We start from the raw sequence: 6,927 nt of genomic DNA, 5'->3' as shown, positions 1-6,927 counted from the left end.
AGAGTGGAAGATGCTCCAGAGATCAACTCCTGTCTTAGGCCTATAGGATGTTCATCTCCTCTCCCTGGAGAGGGATAGGTGTACCCATATAAGCTAATCACCTTGTCCTCGTTTTATAATTTCCCATTATAGTGGAGAGAAATAAGCAGTTTTAGAGTGTGAGTCACCAAATTATTCTTGATGTCTGCATTTGGACAAGATGGATCATGACCTAAGAAGTGCCTGTTTCTCTCCACTGACCATAAAAGGTAAGTAGATCAGATACAGACTCAAATATTCCTGACTGCTTTTAAACAGCTGAGAACCAGCTCCAGTACAGACTGGAGTGGATCCAGAGGTGGCTAAAAGTGGGGGTTACACATTAAGACCCTGTTCAGTGACCATCTGAAGATTAATGGTGCAATAATGCAAGATCTCTCCTATAAGGGTTTTCCACACTACTGATGTAGAATCCATAGAATCATAGAACAGTTTTTCTTGAAAGGGACTTTTAAAGGTCATCTAGTCCAGCCACCCTGCAATGGTCAGGGACATCTTCAACTAGACCATGTTGCTCAGAGCCACATCCAACCTGACCTCGAATGCTTCCAGGGATGGGGCACCTGCCACCTTTCTGAGCAACCTGTGACAGTGTTACACCACCCCCATTGTAACAAATTCCTTTCTAATTTCTAATCTGAATCTACCCTCTTTTAATTTTAAACCATTACCCCTTGTCCTATCATGACAGGCCCTATTAAAAAATATCTCTCCGTTTTTCTTATAAACCCCTTTTAAGTATTGAAAGGCTGCAACCAGGCCTGCCTGGACTCTTCTCTTTTCCAGGCTGAACAACCCCAATTCTCTTTGCCTGTCTTCATAGGAGAGGTCCTCCAGCCTTCCAATCATCTTCCTGGTCCTCCTTTGGACTTGGTCCAACATCTTTCTTATGTTTGGAGCCCCGGAGCTGGACAGAGCACTATAGGTGGGGTCTCATGAGAGTGGAGTAGAAGGGGAGAATCACCTCCCTTGACCTGCTGGCCATGCTTCTTTTTATGCAGCCCAGGATATGAACATACATTGCTGGCTTGTTTTTCATACTACCAAGTCCTTCTCCACTGTTCATAGACAACACAAAGTAATTTTTGCCCATTTAGTTATTCAGTGAAGTTCTGCTTGGTCACACCAAGTAAGGAACAGCTTTGGGTAATAAACATATCTGAGAGGCAATATGTGCTGTCTCACAGGAAAAAAAAAATAGACTTGTAAGAAAGTGCGAGTCCAATACTTGAAGATATATCTAGAGAAGTCTCAGGATCAGCTGAAGTACCCTGGCTAACAGCAACTCAAAGCTATTAGCAACATAATATTCAGAGTCCAAAAGTATGATCACAGAGTGAATCCTCCAATATATTTCTATAACAGCCTTATTTCATGTTTCATTACTTTTGCTCTCTACTCCAAAATGTCCATTAATCAATGGCAACACATGCTGCTGCAAGGCTCTCATGCAACCCTTCTCCTTATCCAATCCCTCTGTGCATGTCCCGGTCTTCACGTGACCACCAGACCAAGACCTCTAAACCACCATTACCATTAGGCACATGCCTGAGTGACTGGCAGACAGCCTGTGACTCCTCTGTGGCATGGGGAGCCCATCCTCTGCCTATCTCGCAGTTGACTTGGGAAGAACAACAGGAAACAGAAAGCAACGGGCTTTTTGAGGGAATGAGAGGAGATGAGACATAAGAAGGAACAAGATGGGGAAAGTAAGAACAGCATTTGTCTGGTATAGGGTAGAAGAAAAGTTCTGTAAAGGAAAACTTCTGTCAGAAAGCAGAGGAGGAAGACATTTTGTTCCTGAAATAGGCCCACTGGATTTTAATCCACACTTAGGCATTCATCAAGGTAACTTTTAAAACTTCTGCACAGTGCAGCATGATCTCCCCTGTGACCACTATCCAGCCTCAAATTGTGGATGAGATCTTAGGCTGAAAAAGGAATTTAACCTAATGCTGGCCTGGAAAGATGTTGCATGATGCAAACCTCCAAAAGATGTAAAGAAAATGCCTCCCACAACACATACTGCATTGTTTTTGCCAGTCTTCAAGGGGTAGTTCTTCCTTCTCCACTGCACTTACAGTGCTGCTCTCAGCCACTTGCTCCTGAGACACCAGTGAGAGCTGAGAAGGTTGACCATGAGAAGGCAATGCTGAACATGGCATCTTAGCTGTTTTTTCAGTTTAGGTTATTCTATCGACAAACCACCAAGGGTTTTTTTAAACAAAATCAGGCTTATACATTATCTTTTAAGCCTCTACTGCATGTCAACACAGAAGTTTTAACTCCAGTTGAGTCCTACCTTACTGCCTACAGTGTGGAGTCTAATATATTCGCTTTCAGGAACAAACGATATCAGGATGTTCAAGAACAAATGTTCAAGAAGTAAAGGACAGGCCTGTATACTCCATCTGCTATGGATAGAGCACCAATCCTTGAGTAAGTATCACATTGTGATCATTTACTCCTTATGTTTGCAATGTTCTCACAAGACCAGAGCATTATCACATCCCCATACAAACCACAGAGACATAAAGCAAAAATATGCATTTTGTTGTTCTCAGGAGAGGCCCAGATGCATACCTCTAACCCCAGCACCTTTCTACACTGATTCACAGGAGGAAAAGCTGTACTAGAAGAGGACAAGAAGGGCTTTTTCTCGACAAATACAGTACTACTCTGGTGTCTGATTCCCAGAAATAATTAAAACCAAAATATCAGTTTCTAGAATAATTCCTTCCATAAGGCAACTAACAGTGATCACTCTTATAAAGCAAGTAGGAACTCTATCTTTGGAGTGCCACTGTGTGCACCATCTTACATGTGTTCTGCTCTCACCTTCAAACTGATCCTTGAGATTTTTGCAGCAGTGTGAGAGCAAGGGCTCTGACTGGTCTGTTTGAGGCCATCTCTGGAAGTGTGGAAGGTAGCATTTTAACCCCTTGGACAGACCTACCACCTTCATCTTCACAAAAAGCTCAGCTATCAGAAGGCAGGACTAGAGGGAGACTGCTGCAGGCTCAAGAAAATGTCAGAGAGCAAAACATTGTTCTCCACCTGTCTATCCCAAGTCACATTCCAATGGCCAAGAAAGAAAGAACAAGAATTACAGAATCATAGAATGGTTTGGGCTGGAAGGGACCTTAAAGATCATCTACTTGCAACCCCCCTGCCATAGTCAGGGACTCCTTCCACTAAACCAGGTTGCTTAAAGCCCCATTGAACCTGGCCTTGAACACTTCCAGGGATGGGGCATCCACAACTTTGTAGAATTTTTTACACAAAAATGGAAGAAACCCTTTCAAGGAGAAACCCAGGTGGTGCCATCAGCATGAAAATGGCAAATTGTCAGGCAGATCTGATAGTAACATGGGACTTCAGGACCTCACAACTATGCCAGTGGAACAAGGCTAGTTTTACCAGGTGTACAAACATCATTTGATCCCTACCTCTAAGGAGACAGAAACATCCATTTTAAGAATGCTTAAAGAGCCCAGCAGGCAGTCCAAGCCAACCTAATCAAATACCCTGTACTTCCTACAGACCTGTAGGTGTAATGTGCAGACCTGTGTAATGTGCAGGAATACATAAGGAACAATTACATGAAGAGGGGAGGAAAACCCATATCAAATTTGATGAGACTCTCATCTCTGAATGAATATGACACACACCCATACCCTTTCCTTTTGCTTCTTTAATATTGTTTTCATTTTTCACTGGCAGCCCATGTTCTGGAATACCTTTGCAGATCCCACAAGAGGAAGGAAATATGGGTCTACCTGCTGGCACAGCTGTGGGGAGGGATGGCCCTGTGCACAAAGACTTTGTAGAGCAACCCACAAAACAGAGTTGGTTACATTTGGTTTAGAAGCGTAACCACACAAGGATGGACATCCAAAATGCTCTTTGGTCTTGCATCAGTGGTGGAGGACAAGAAGCTTACTCCAATTTATCGGCTGTGTCCATTCCCAAGAAGTAAAACACACTATTATTTAAGGACTGTATTAAAAAACTATGACTGCCAGTAACCTTTCTTTTTCCATATGTACAAATCCAATGCAAATAGCCATCTAGAATATCCCCACAGATCCATCAGCAGATTTCCACTTTATAAAACTACCTATCCTAACATTAACCTCAGTGGCCGCTCATGGGTTTGCGTATGCAAACCCCGAAGAACGGAGACATGGATGACTTAACTTGCATGAGGTTGAGAGCATTAGCCACAGGCATTAGCACAGGCATTCAGGTGGTAGCCACAAATTATGTTGAAATTTTGAATCTGTTGTCTAAAGCCTTCCCAAACTCCTGTGATATGCTGGGCCAGGATGACAGGGGTGGTGATAACACCAAAATAAAATATTAAAAGAGTTTGAGTTGGAAGGGACCTTTAGAGGCCATCTAGCCCTAACCCCCTGGCATGAGTAGGGACACTTTCCACAAGATGAGGTTGCTCAAAGCCCCATCCAACCTGACTTTGAACACTTCCAGGGATGGGGCATCTACCACCTCTCTGGGCAACCTGTGCCAATGTTTTATCACCTTCATTGTAAAAAGCTTTTTTATATCTATTCTAAATCAAACCCCTTTTAGTTTAAGACAATTGCACCTTGTCCTATTGCAACAGGTCTTGCTAAAAGGTTCTCCCTATCTTTCTTACAGGACCCCTCTAGGTACTCTAAGGCTGCTAGAAGGTCTTCCCAGAGCCTTCTTTTCAGCCCCAACTCTCTCAGCCTTTCTTCATAGGAGAGGTGTTCTAGCCCACTGATCATCTCTGTGGCCCACTTCTGGACTCACTCCAACAGGTCCGTGTCTTTCTTAAGTTGGGGCTCCAGAGCTGGACACAGTATTCCAGGTGGGGTCTCATGAGGGCAAAGTAGAGGGGAAGAATCACCTCCTTCAACCTGCTGACCGCATTTTTTGATGCAGCCTGGGATGTGCCTGGCTTTCTGGACTGCAAGCACACATTGCTGGTTCATGTATAGCCTCTCAACCACCAGTATCCCCAAGTCCTTCTGTTCTCAATTGCTTTGTTCCCCAGCCTGTATTGATATTGGGGGTTGCCCTGACCCAGGTGCAGCATCTTGCACTTGACCTTGTTGAACCTCATGAGGTTCCCATGGACCCCCTTCTCGAGACTGTAAATAAATAATGGTTTCATATAGTAGAAGAAAATGAGTGTTACGGATTTCTGAAATTTATATCATTCTACCAGTGGACAATCACACCAGTTTGCAGCACTTATTCTCATTGCTGCATACCACAACAGAACGTTTAGTTCCTACTGCTCTTCAAAAGTGACTTGCACAGGCTTAAGAAAACCATTTTGCTCACTATGCTTTTCACTTGGGCAATTTCTCACCAGAGATACGGAAACACAGGAGCAACGGAAACAGCTAAACGTGTTCATTTGTACCATTGTGCTCCTGCTCCACTACCCACAGTGGGGCTGTACTGAGTACATCAGCAGTGGTGTCCTGGCTCATCCCAAAGCCAGGAGGGCTGACAATCAATGCAAACACAGAGGAACAAAACTTCTGCAACAGTCACCAGTGCAAACCAAACCTCCTCATCCTGAGCAAATGCAGGTATCTGATTTTCAGGATGGCTCTGGCACCTTGGCTCCAGAGAGGGATCATGGTTCAGGAATGTCTCTGTACCTTGCTTTTCCTGTCACCTTTATCCAGTGCTAAAGTTGACATCCCTCCTTCTCTGCCTGGCAATACTGCATGTTGGAGATGAGGACCTTGACTTTAGGCACAGAGATGCTGGCGTTTTGGGAGAGCATTGTGGAAGGTGAACATGCAGAGCCAAGAAGGGTGACATGTAGGGATGTGCCAGAACTCACCATTCCTTGAGGGTTCCTGGCTGACAGTGATGTCCCCTTGGAGAGAGATGTAAAGGTTTGAGATCTTCGTTTTATGTGTGATGGAGAAACATTTTCTTTTTCGCTCCTACCTCAAAAAGAAGTCCAGGAACAGCAAAACAGCAAAATCTTTTCCTTACATGAATTGAAGTGTGCATGTGGAAAACCAGGGCTGATTCATGCCATGAGGGGTGTTCTCTGGGAGGGGATGATACTGCTGTACAACTCAGCCAAGGTCAGGGACATCCTGATGTCCTGGTTTCAAAACAAGAGGGAGGAACATTCTGGCTGTGAGCCCAGTATAAAGCTGGGTTGGTGCTCCTGATTCACCAATAAATCACTGCCACTAAAACACAAATGCTTGTTCTTGTCCTGAAGCTGACTGACCCTCCCATCTGACCAGGGAGAGTCACTGCATCTCCCCGTAATGATTTCCCTTGCCACATTTTATCCTCTTAGAGTTACAAGCTCTTTGGGGCAGATGTCCTAGCATTTGGACAGCAGGACCTGAATCCCAAATGGGCCCTCCTGGCATTATGAAAATTCGATCAAGGGCTTCAGTCATAAAAATGTAAATGATGTAGCTACTTATCATTTGTGTGTATAGAGATACATAAACACACATATGCAGATACACAGGAAGCAGTGCCTGCAAAGATACAACTTTTTTAAAATAACAGCACTATGTTGTGCTTAAGCCTCTTCCTCTGGATACGAATATACATTTTACTTGTTCCTTTTCTCTCCTGTAGTGTAAAAGTAGTGTGACACTGGAGACAGAAGTCAGCTGAACAGAAATCTCCTTTCAGGACAAAAAGCAATTGATACAAAAATGATTGCAGCAATGCACAACATCTTCTGAAGCAGTTTTCAAAAGCTTTATATTTTTTGGATATAATTTGCTGCTATATACAAATTACTAAGATTTTACTACTTGTTTGAAGACCAGTCTCTAAGTATAATTTTTATTAATATTTAATATCAATAGCACCTGATAATTTAGCTTCTTTTTTTTTCTTTTC

The sequence above is a fragment of the Pipra filicauda genome, unplaced genomic scaffold (genome assembly GCF_003945595.2).
Source record: "Pipra filicauda isolate LSUMZ 115617 unplaced genomic scaffold, ASM394559v2 scaffold24_size8852520_pilon, whole genome shotgun sequence".
Taxonomy (NCBI): domain Eukaryota; kingdom Metazoa; phylum Chordata; class Aves; order Passeriformes; family Pipridae; genus Pipra; species Pipra filicauda.
The sequence above is the reverse complement of the archived record's forward strand: the minus strand, read 5'-3'. Positions refer to the sequence as shown.